The sequence below is a fragment of the Mustelus asterias genome, chromosome 22 (assembly GCF_964213995.1).
Source record: "Mustelus asterias chromosome 22, sMusAst1.hap1.1, whole genome shotgun sequence".
Taxonomy (NCBI): Eukaryota; Metazoa; Chordata; class Chondrichthyes; order Carcharhiniformes; family Triakidae; genus Mustelus; species Mustelus asterias.
Genome location: NC_135822.1, coordinates 16,675,963 through 16,688,349, shown reverse-complemented (window position 1 = coordinate 16,688,349; position 12,387 = coordinate 16,675,963). Strand labels below are relative to the sequence as shown.

The window sequence follows — 12,387 nt, the reverse complement described above, 5'->3', positions numbered from 1 at the left end:
GCAATGTATTCTCTCAATTCTTTTTGTGATATATGGATGATTTATTTATGTGCGTGGACCATTTACATTTCTTTGCACATCTAATTAAAGAGCCTGACTTGTGAGCGGCCTGTATAGGAGCTTCTGGGTTAGAATCAGAGACTCCCTACAGTGCAAAAGGAGGCCATTCGAGCCTACGCCGACAACAATCCCACCTAAGCCCTCTCCCCGTAACCCCAGGTATTTACTGCTGACACTAAGGGGCAATTTTAGCATGGCCAATCAACTTAACCCACACATCTTTGGAGGAAACCGGAGCACCCGGAGGAAACCCATGGAAATCCAGGGAGAACATGCAAGCTCCACCCAGACAAGGTTGGAATTGAACCCGGGTCCCTGGCGCTGTGAGGTAGCAGTGCTAACGTGGCTGTTCGGATTAGAGGGAACATTGCTGCCAGGAAGGTACTGCATAGGTTAGATACCAAAGAACGATCCTTCCATTGTGCCTCAATGAGTTGCCTCAGCCTCAGAAAAGCTCTTGTTACTTGTAGCCCTCCTCAGAATCACACAGATAGAAAGAAAAATAAATTAAAACTTTGCAAATTAGAAATGGAATCTTTTGCGTCCACCTCAGATGAGGCCTCAGTTTAGCGTCTCATCCAAAGGATGCCAGCTCCGGGAGTGCAGCTCCTCGGGACTGCATTGGAGTGGGTGTTACATGATCAAGTTTGTAGAGCTTAAATGCAAAACTTTCTGACTCCAGAGGCAAGCATGCTTACCCACTGAAGCACAGAAGACAGGGTAATCATAGAATAGAATCCCTACAGTGCAGAAGGAGGACATTCGGCCCATCAAATCTGACCGACCACAATCCCACCCAGGCCCTATTCCCATAATCCCATATATTTACCCTGCTAATCCCCAGGGGTCAATTCAACATGGCCAATCAACCTAACCCGCACATCTTTAGACTGCGGAAGGAAACCGGAGCACTGGGAAGAAACCCGCAAACACAGGGGGAGAATGTGCAGACTCTGCACAGACAGTGACCCGAGGCTGGAATTGAAGCCTGGTCCCCAGCGCTGTGAGGCAGCAGTGCTAACCACCGTGCCGCCCCAAAAGTACGGACGCTCCATCAAATCGGAGATCTCCCAACAACATTCAGGCTTTTTAAAACCTGTGTTTGGTGTCCTCTAACTGTGACTCTTCCAATTGCCTCATCCTGTCACTTGCTGTTTTTAGACTTTGGACTGACCGGCGCTGCAAGCTTTGGACCTTCACTAGTTAACCACCCTCTGTTTGAAACCTAAAATAGTCACACTGAAAATGCAACACTTTATTAGCGTAAAGTTTTGTTTTGCATTATGCTAATGTTTGTTAAATTTGATTGACACACTGGCAGTATTTTGAATTGGTAATAAATGTATGGGTAATTTGAGACCCGACTGGAGCACACATCACTTCAGTAATTGTCATTGTAATAAAAGTATTCTTGGTCGAAGCCAAATGGGAGTGTTTTAAATAAGATCCAGATTTTTTTTTTGATGCCTCCTAATGTGTTATTGCACCATGACAGCGAACAGGATGTGCCTTTTTTTAATATGACATATGTCACAAGATGTTATGCTGTGATATGACAGAATGTCACACCAGAAGTGTAATCGCTTTGTGCCTTTTTTTTTCCCCCTTCCAGCCTAAGTCTGCTAAACATTACTAAAATAATTAAACGCGGAATAGGATGGAAAAGTGTGACAACGTGAAATGTTGCCGTGTGTTGTCGAGGAACGACTGTTACATGCAGTACTTTCAAGGTGGCATAAAGGTCCCATTTAACCTGACTCTCCTAGAACTTGGCAACAGGAGGAAGGCTCCTTCTAGCTTCAGCTGGCAACCGCCTCACGTGGAACTGGGCCATACAGACCATGGGGTGGGGGGGAGGGGCGAGTTGCTGATCTTGCCCGAGGCAGAACTTGTCCTCCTGCAAATTAGCCTCAGTGCCCCTGAGCTAGGGAGGGGTGAGAACCAAGGTCAGGATTTCCGGAAATACCACATCCCTCTGCACTGATATGTGCTGCAAAATGCCTGTGTCTGGGGGGAGGGGGAATTGGGCTCGGCTCTTTTGGCGGGGGGGTGGGTGCGGGGGGAGGAATGGGCTCAGCTCTGTCACCCCAATGGTTAAATAATGTTTTGGCGCTAAGCATCTCGTCTCACACACAAAGATTAATTGGTGACCAGATGGTGGCTACCAACTGTGGAACCGTACCTTAGGGTGTATCAGTGTGATACAAAAAGAAGACATGTAAACATCTTTCTTGCCCGGTTAATTAGGTTAACATACAGGACCCATTTCAACTATTTTCAGCTCCCCCGTTCCTTGGTTTCCTTCCAAATTAATAATGCATGAGGAATCTTCTCAAATTCCTTCTTAAAGCTTGCATTAATGCAGCACGGCTGGGTGGGAGCATTTAAGAACTGTATCTGAGTCAGTACCTTTGGTACTGTAACTGTGTGGTTAGAGTACCTTGGATACTATAGCCTGTAGTTACACTGTACCCAGAAACTATAGCTCTATAATTGTGTGATAACTCTGGGTAGTATAACTCTGTCAAATTAAAACAGTGTGTGCTGGAAATACTCAACAGGTCTGGCAGCATCTGTGGAGAGTGGAACTGAGTCAACATGTGAATTTGAATAGGGTTTTGAAGAAGACTCATATTTGACTCAAAATGTTAACACTGGTTTTGTCTCCAAAGTTGCTGCTCGACCTGTTGAGTCTTTCATAGAGTCCTAGGGCAATACATCACGGAAACAGGCCCTTCAGCCCTACCATTACATGCTGACCATGATGCCCTCCTAGCTAGTCCCAATTGCCCGCGTTTGGCCCATATCCTTCCTTTCCCATCCCCATGTACTTAAAGAACAAAAGAAGAACAAAGAAAATTACAGCACCAGAACAGGCCCTTTGGCCCTCCAAGCCTACACCGACCATGCTGCCCGTCTGAACGAAAACCCCCTACCCTTCCGGGGACCATATCCCTCCATTCCCATCCTATTTGTGTATTTGTCAAAACGCCCCTTAAAAGTCACTAGCGTATCCGCTTCCACTACCTCCAAATGCTTTTTAAATGTTGCTGTTGTACCTGCCTCAACTGCTTTCTCTGGCAGCTCATTCCATATCCGCACCAGCCTCTGCATGAAAAAGTTGTCCGTCAGATCCCTTCTAAATTTTTCCCCTCTCACCTTAAACCTGTGCCCTCTAGTTTCCAATTCCCCTTCCCTGGGAAAAAGACTATGTCCGTTCAGCAGTTATTACTTCAGATTTCCAGCATCTGCCGTATTTTGCTTTTAATTGTATTGTTCTGAGGATGATGAGCTGCAAGAAGAAAGAGCAAACTTTCATTTCTATATCATGACTTTAGGTTGTCCCAAAGTGTTTTACAGCCAATTCATTGCTGTTGAAGTGTAGTCACTGCTGTGATGAAGGAAGCCACCTACATTGTAGGCTGCTGGAATGGTGGGACTGGCGTGAGATTGAGTCAGTTAGGATTATATTCGCTGGAGTTTAGAAGAATGAGGGGTGGATCTCATAGAAACCTATCAAATTCTAACAGGAGTAGACAGGGTAGATGCAGGAAGGATGTTCCCGATGGTTTTGGACTCCCCAGCCAATGGTCGCGGCCTGAGGATATAGGGTAGACAATTTAGGACTGAGATGAAGAGAAATAGCTTCACTCAGAGAGTGGGGAGCCCATGGAATTCTCTACCACAGAAAGCAGTTGAGGCCAAAACGTTGTTTGTTTACAAGAATGAGTTAGTTATAGCTCGTGGGGCTAAAGGGATCAAAGGAACTGGGTGAAAGTGGGCACAGGTTACAGTATTGGATGATCAGTCATGATCATAATGAATGGCGGAGCAGACTGAAAGGGCCAAATGGCCTCCTGCTGCTTCTATTTTCTATGTTTCTATGAACAGCAAGATCCCACAAAGGGCAATGAGATAAATGACCAGATAATGACCAGTGATGTTGGTTGAGGGACAATTACTGTATTGGCTAAGACACTGGGGATAACTCCCATGGTGCCATGGGATCTTTTACATAGGGCGGGATTTTATGGCCTCGCTCGAGCAAGACCGGAAATTCCCGTCTGAGGTCAACGGACATTTCCATTGTCCGCTCCTCACCCACTCTGATTCCGTAGTGGGCGGGGTGGTAGAATTCCGGTAACAGGGTGTAGGAAGGAATCTGGAGTTGAGGCCACAATCAGATCAGCCATAATCTTAATAAATGGTGGAGCAGACCTGAAGGCCCAAATGGCCTACCCTTGCTCCTAATTTTGTATCGAGGTCAGAATTGAAAATATATCCCTGTAGTTCTACCGTACCACAGAATCTGTAACCTGAATTAATTTTGTACTGCACCCTTGGCTGTTATATCTTTATAGTTAAATTGTACCTGGGTAATGTTGTGCTCTGAGCCTCTTGTGGTGTTGTGTTGGGCCGTGAGGTGGCACTGCCAGGTTTTGTCTGGACCTATTTAACCATGATGGGGAGAAATATTTCCACAGTGTTCTCAGGGTCCTGGACTCTCAACCTGAAGAGGTTGATGAAGCTGTTTCCATACATCATTTTAAAAGGGAGCTGAACAGGTAGTTGAGGATGAGGAACTTGCAGTGTTACGGATAAAATACTGGGGGGGGGGGGGGGGGGGGGGGTGCAGGCTCAATGGGCCGAATCGCTTCCTTCTGCACTGCAGGGATTCTAGGATCCTCTGAAGTTTCTGTGATCTCTGATTCTATTTGGGAATTACCTTCATGAGAGTATCGAATGCCAGCTGGGCAACTGGCATTCTCCATCGATCTGTGACAGTGCCAGGCCCTGCAGCGGCTCTCCGTCCCGTGGACGCTTTGACTGTTTGCGTCAAGCCTGTCGGATTTTGGGCTGGGGGAATCCTCCTGTTTGGCTGCACGTTCGGCAGGATTTCCCAGCAGAAAGAAGTGAGAAACAAACCACAGGTATCTGAGAGAACATACGAGCTGTCACACCAGGAGCCACTTCACACTTACTCTGCTAATCAGGCAGACTGTTAAATCTCATTCATTAATAAATATCTCCTGCTGCTTTCCCCCGTAAAGAAAATGTAATAAACTTTACATTCTTAACCTAATTAATTTGGCCCGTGTTTGAACAGTTGCTTACAAAGAGGACTAAGACAAATAAAGGGAAATCAAGTCGAGTTAGCATGAAAAATGAGTAACAGAAAAAGCGAGAGAGTCAGTGGACAGTGATGGATAGCAAATTAAAAGCTGTGTCCATAGTCACTGCTTACGGTCTCCTCTCTTTGCTGTTTGCGATATGACACGATTAGATGGATGCTCATGGTTGACAGATCCCAATTTTAAGTTAATTGTGCATCCAAAAACAGGACAGTTTAACATCAAACTGTGATGGAAGTGTGGGCATTGCTTGGAAGCACAGTAGATCTAATGGATACTATTCCCTTTTACAGTGACCTCAATCCCACCAACCCATCTTCTCATTATATCCCTCAATTGCTTCTCTCTCTCACTCCTACTTCCACTTCTACATCTACAAGAGAGGCGGTGGCGGAATGGTATTGCCCCTGGACTAGTAACCAAGCGACCCAGGGTAATGCTCCGGGGACCTAGGTTCGAATCCTACCAGGGCAGATGGTGAAATTTGAATTCAATCAAAATGTGGAATTAAAAGTCTAATGATGACTAAAACCACTGTCGATCGTCGTAAAAACCCATCCTGTTCACTAATGTCCTTTAGGGAAGGAAATCTGTCGTCCTTACCGGGCCTGGCCTACATGTGACCTCAGACCCACGGCAATGTGATTGACTTTTAAATGCCCTCGGGGATGGCCAATAAATACTGGCCCAGCCAGCGACGCCTGCATCCCACGAATAATAAAAACCTGCCTCTCGGACATATTATCTGCCTCAATGGACTTTGCTGGTAATTTCGTAACCAACCTTGTTCACTCATTGCATCCCTTATTTTCATGAATGCAATAACCCAATGGCTATAGAAGAAGGAAAACTTGAATTTGTATAGCGCCTTTCATAACCTCAGCATGATCCAAAACACCTTACAGCCAACAAAGTGTAGTCACTGTTGTAACGTGTAACAGTCTAACATCACTCCCTTTGTCCTGCGCTGGGAGGGTCAACGTAGATATTCTGTTTATTCTTCAGAGTGAGGCTTGAACACAATACCCTCTGACACAGAGGTAAGCTTGCTACCAGTGAAACCATGGGTAACACGTGTTAAAATAGTAACCCAAACGTTGACAGGTCACATCATACCATTGCAAGCTGGGAAATTAATTTAAAATGCAAGCCTCAGTGAACCAGTGCCCAAGTGGCTGGCACTCTAGAATCATAGAATCTCAACAGTGCAAAAAGAAGCCATTGGGCCTATTGAGCCTGCACTGACAACAATCCCACCCAGGCCCTATCCCTGTAACCCCACGTATTTACCCTGCTAATCCCCCTGACACTAAGGCAATTTAGCATGGCCAATCCACCTAACCTGCACATCTTTGGAGTGTGGGGGGAAACTGGAGCACTCGGAGGAAACCCACACAGACACGGGGAGAACGTGTAGACTCCACACAGACAGTGACCCGAGGTTGGAATCGAACCCGGCTCTCAGCACTGTAAGGCAGCAGTGTTAACCACTGTGCCACCATGCCACCCATATTTACACATCAGGGGAGTGTGCCCGCTGTAATGACTTTAATCAGGCAATTGAGGTGGGCCTGTTTCGATAATAAAAAGAGTGGGCCAAATTGAAGGGCCAATCAGTGAGCCTCTTGCTTTGTACCTAACCGGGAGTGTCAGTTCCTCTGGGACTCCGAGTGTAGACTGCTCACTGAAAGCACTCTGTATGCTGGTGTCAGACTCGTAAATAAAGGGATTTTGGTCCAGGGACTTCTGCCTCTGAGGACTTATTACATCTGCCATATTGGGTGCCTGCTAAGCTTCATCATTCTGTTGACCCCATAACATCCTTAACATTTCCTGATGGTTAAAATGTACTTATTTCCCTGTCTCTGTTTTTTCACAAAGGCAATAATATCTTTGTTAGGATCATCTACCTGTTCCTGAAGCTCCTGACTATGCTTCTGAGCTTGTTAGTAGAATATAGGGGTCAAGGATACTCAGTGGTTCAGTGACTTAAAACAATTGTCTTCATTGGATTCAAATCCAGGTCCAGCTGATGGAATCTACTCTGTTGGCAGTGATTCTCTGTGAAAAATGCATATGAACAGACTCAATCCATTCCTTAGTAGGCACACGCCCACAACTGTCCCTGAGTTTCCACTAATGGACAAATATATTCTGAATGATGACAGAATGGGTCATGAAACATTATCTGCTGAACTAGTGCACTAGATAATGCACTTCTGAGATTGAGGTGGAGGACAGAGTTTCACCAGTCTTGCACACAAAGTACTAGATTTCCTTCAAGCTTGAGCAGCTGAAATGTATTACTCAGTTATCTGGATAAATCTCTTACAATTGAATGTGAGTGGGGTTAACTTTATCCACAATTAGCAGCATAAGCTGATGCAGAACTGATTCCAGAATCATTGCTCAGTCATCACCAGTCACAATGCAGGATTCACATCAGCACCAATCACAATGCAGGATTCACATCAACACCAATCACAACGCAGGATTCCCATCAACACCAATCACAATACAGGATTCCCATCAACACCAATCACAATGCAGGATTCCCATCAACACCAATCACAATGCAGGATTCCCATCAACACCAATCACAATGCAGGATTTCCATCAGCACCAATCACAATGCAGGCACCAATCACAATGCAGGATTCCCATCAACACCAATCACAATACAGGATTCCCATCCACACCAATCACAATACAGGATTCCCATCAGCACCAATCACAATACAGGATTCCCATCAGCACCAATCACTATGCAGGTTTTCCACAACAGTAACAATGTTGGCTTTGGCAGGGGGTTGATCAGGGATCGGCCGGACTCTCAGAAATCACAGAAACCCTACAGTGCAGAAGGAGGCCATTCGGCCCATCGAGTCTGCACCGACCACAATCCCACCCAGGCCCTACCCCCACATATTTACCCGCTAATCTACGCATCTCAGGACTCTAAGGGGCAATTTTTAACCTGGCCAATCAACCTAACCCGCACATCTTTGGACTGTGGGAGGAAACCGGAGCACCCGGAGGAAACCCACGCACACACGAGGAGAATGTGCAAACTCCACACAGACAGTGACCCGAGCTGGGAATCGAACCCGGGACCCTGGAGCTGTGAAGCAGCAGTGCTAACCACTGTGCTACCGTGCCGCCCCAAAGTGATGAAAGGTGCCATCCTTTCCAACGAGACGCAGTGAAACTTAAATGAGAAATACGTAATCAGCAGGATTCGAACCTGCGCGGGGAAACCCCAATGGATTTCTAGTCCATCGCCTTAACCACTCGGCCATGACTACACTGGGAGGGTTGTACATTAGTCACCAGGTCTTCAGGGGCTGGGGCTCCCAGTCTGATGGAGGCACCTGTTCCCACTTCCCACCAAGATATAAATGTGATTCTTTCTGGCTTTCCCCCATAGGGGTTGAGTGTTCCCATTATTTAGCCCCTTAAAGGCCTCATTGAAAGGGAGCCTTTCCCATCCGAGGCTTTTCCTGCCCCAGTTTAAAATCATTGTGAGGTCAGGGCGCACAGGAACCCGGAGGGAATTTGACTCTGCAATTTCATATTCCCCTCTGCCTAAAAACCCAACACTGGGGAGCGTAAAATTCAGGCTAGTGGGATTTCCAACATCATCAACAACAGTGTGGTATTTCCAATATCGCTAAACATCAGTGTGCTTTCCACAATAATGTTTAAAACAATGAGCAAATCGCAACATACGAACACAAGTGTGAGATTCCCAAGATCATTTCAAAATGAGCAGAAGTTCCACCACTTTATTGTAATTAAATTCAAATATTACGTCACAGAATATATATTGGGCAGCACAGCGGTTAGCACTGCTGCCTCACAGCATCAGGGGCCCGGGTTCAATTCCGGCCTCGGGTCACTGTCTGTGTGGAGTTTCCACATTCTCCCCGTGTCTGTGTCGGTTTTCTTGCGTGAATTTCCTCCAGGTGCTCCAGTTTCCTCCCACACTCCAAAAATGTGCAGGTTAGGTGGATTGGTCATGTTAAATTGCCCCTTAGTGTCCCATGATGTGTCGATTAGATGGATTAGCCATGGGAAATGTGTGAGGTTACAGGGAGAGGACAAGGGAGAGGGCTTGGGTAAGATACTCGGTATCGGTAAGAGAGTCGGTGCAGACTCAATGGGTCAAATGGCCTCTCCTGCACTGTAGGGATTCTGTGATCTTTGTTAAAAGTTCAAAGGAGTTGCATTAAAATATTAACTCCTCCCCTCTTAAATATTCAGCCTTCTTCCATCCAGGCCAGTTACACATGGCACCAGGTAACTGGGATAGCATGTGGAGTTCTACATGTGGCTGCCATTATAATAGTTGAAAGCCTGATGGAGCATGACAGGATTTTGGATTGAAATGGGCTTGGCAAGGCTAACATGGAGACCCTGTATTATTTTTAAAAGGCCATGTGTGTGTGCACAGTGAAATACGCTCACAAAAGTGTGAAATGTGTAAGGAACCACCATAGAAATGTTGTCCCTTTCTGTGTAACGTATTTATTTCTGAAGTAGTACTTCAGCGGAATAACTTCCTTGGTCATCAGTGTGTGTTTTGACAAAGGCCCTAGAGTGACCTGACTGAAACATGGTGTTGCACACAGACAGGTTGGATACTGACAGCGATGAAAGATGTCCACTGATATGGTACAGCGGGCAGTAATCATCTGCCTATTTTGACACTGACAGTACCTAAAGTATAAGATATTGCACTTCAAAGCATTCAGAGTGAATTATAGCTTCCATTGTGTCCTGGATTTAAAGGGGGCTACACAATCATGAGATAAACTTTTTTTATTTCATTTCTTTGCAAGTGTACAACTTTCTCATTGCTAGTTTGCTGACCTATGATGGGAGCAGATTCACAGTTGGCAGCCACTTTCTGGCATCCCTCCCACATAGTCATTCATCATCTGGGTGTGATAGCATAGGGGTTATGTGACCAGACTGATAATCCCAAGGATGCGCTGATAGGTGAGAAATATGTTGATAGGGTAGGATAAAGTGAAGACAGGAAGAGGTTTGTGTGGAGCATAAACAACGGCACAGATCTGTCGGGCAGAATGGCCTGTTTCTAGAACAAAGAGCAAAGAAGAATACAACACAGGAACAGGTCCTTCAGCCCTCCAAGCCTGTGCCGATCATGATGCCCGAACTAAACTAAAAAAAAACTTCTGCGCTTACTTGCTCCCTATCCCTCTATTCCCTCCCTATTCATGTACCCATCCAGATGTGGGTGGATTAAATGTTGCTAATGTGCCTGTTTCCACTACCTCCTCTGGCAGCACGTTCTAGGCACCCACCACTTTCTACGTGAAAACTTCCCCCACACATCTCCCTTAAACTTTCCTCCCTCTCATCTTGAACCTATGTCCCCTTGTAATTGACACTTCCACACTGGGAAAAAGCCACTGACTATCCACCCTGTCTATGCCTCTCATAATTTTGTGGACCTCTATCAGATCTCCCCTCATCCTCCATCTTTCCAGCGAAAACAATCCTAGTTTATTCAACCTCTCCTCATAGCCAACACCCTCGAGACCAGGCAACATCCTGGAGAACCTTCTTTTCACTCTCTAAAGCTTCCACAAGCTTCTGGTTGTGTGGTGATCAGAACTGCATGCAATACTCCAAATGCGGCCGAACCAAGATTTTATGTTCTGTGCTGTAAATTCTACGTAATGATTTGCTAGTTCAACTCCCAGCATGGCTAATTGTGAAATTGAATTCAATACCTTTGGCTATACATTGAGTAAGGTTGACCATGAAACCGATAGGTTGTAAAAGCCAGACTGATCAAAGAACAGATCGGGTTACAGTGTGGGGGGGGGGGGCGAAGAGAAAGGAAATCAGAGAAATTGGCAGCAGCTCTTTAACCACTTGTAAAATCAAACTTGTCTTGGTCATCCAGGAATACCTACAAATAACTATGAAGGGTCGTGAATGAAGCCCCGTCCATCACGCAAACCAGCCTCCCATCCATTGGCTTTGTCTATACTTCCCACTGCCTCGACAAAGCAGCCAGCGTAATCAAGGAACCCATGCACCCCGGGCATTTTCTCTTCCATCTTCTTCCGTCGGGAAAAAGATACAAAAGTCTGAGGTCACGTACCAACTGACTCAAGAACAGCTTCTTCCCCGCTGCCATCAGACTTTTGAATGGACCTACCTTGCACTAAGTTGATCTTTCTCTACACTCTAGCTATGGCTGTAACACTACATTCTGCACTCTTTTCCTTCTCCTTGAACGGTATGCTTTGTATAGCGCGCAAGAAACAATACTTTTCACTGTATACTAATACATGTGACAATATCAAATCAAATCAAATCAAAATACCCCCTGGTGACAGGGAAATCCCAGCCACTGATTAAAGGTTTTTTTTTCTGGTGATTTAAAACCTAGCTGATTTCCTTTCTTACAGCCTGGAATAATTGGTGTCTCAATATTTGAGATCTTGCTGCGTTTGTTTTTAACAGGAATGATAGTTGCACCTAAATATAAAAATGGCATAAGTTCGATGCCTGCCATCCTGGGGAGATCTGTTAAGGTTTCAGAAAAATGCTCTGGCTTTTGCCAAGTAACATCACAGGAACTGCTGGACGAATAAAGACTTGTCCATCTGGTTCACCTTCTACCAGCCTGGTGGCTGCATGATTCTAATGATCATGGAGTTGTTGACTGCTCACAGCAATCAATCTCTAGCTATTAGTCTCCTCGACCCAGACACGAGGAGAGGAAAATTCCCAGTGCTGGAGAGCGTCAGGTCACAGCTTCAGTTTTTTCAAGTTTATTTATTAGTGTCGCAAGTAGGATTACCTTAACACTGCAATGAAGTTACTGTGAAAATCCCATAGTCGCCACACTCCGGCGCCTGTTTGGGTACACTGAGGGAGAATTTAGCATGGCCAATGCACCTAACCAGCACATCTTTTGGACTGTGGGAGGAAACCCACGCAGACACTGGAGAATGGCGCAGACTCCACACAGGCAGTGACCCAAGGCCGGAATCGAACCTGGGTCCCTGACGCTGTGGGGCAGCGGTGCTAACCACTGTACCTCCCAAGCGTGTTGCATTTATTGTACGTCTTCTTCCAAAATATTCCAAAACTACATCCCAAAATATTATTTTCTAAAAGAAATCCATCGCGTTTGTATTTAACTGAATCA

At 45.7% G+C, this 12,387-nt stretch overlaps 1 protein-coding gene and 1 non-coding gene across 2 annotated transcripts in view; one reads left to right on the top strand and one right to left on the bottom strand.

The window, feature by feature from the left end:
* The window catches only part of LOC144509869 (calmodulin-binding transcription activator 1-like), a 1,175,789-nt gene that overhangs the window by 808,501 nt on the left and 354,901 nt on the right, over window positions 1–12,387 (top strand). The window lies entirely within an intron of this gene.
* Window positions 8,416–8,497, bottom strand: trnas-aga (transfer RNA serine (anticodon AGA)). Its single transcript has one exon. It is a non-coding gene; the product is annotated as a tRNA-Ser (tRNA).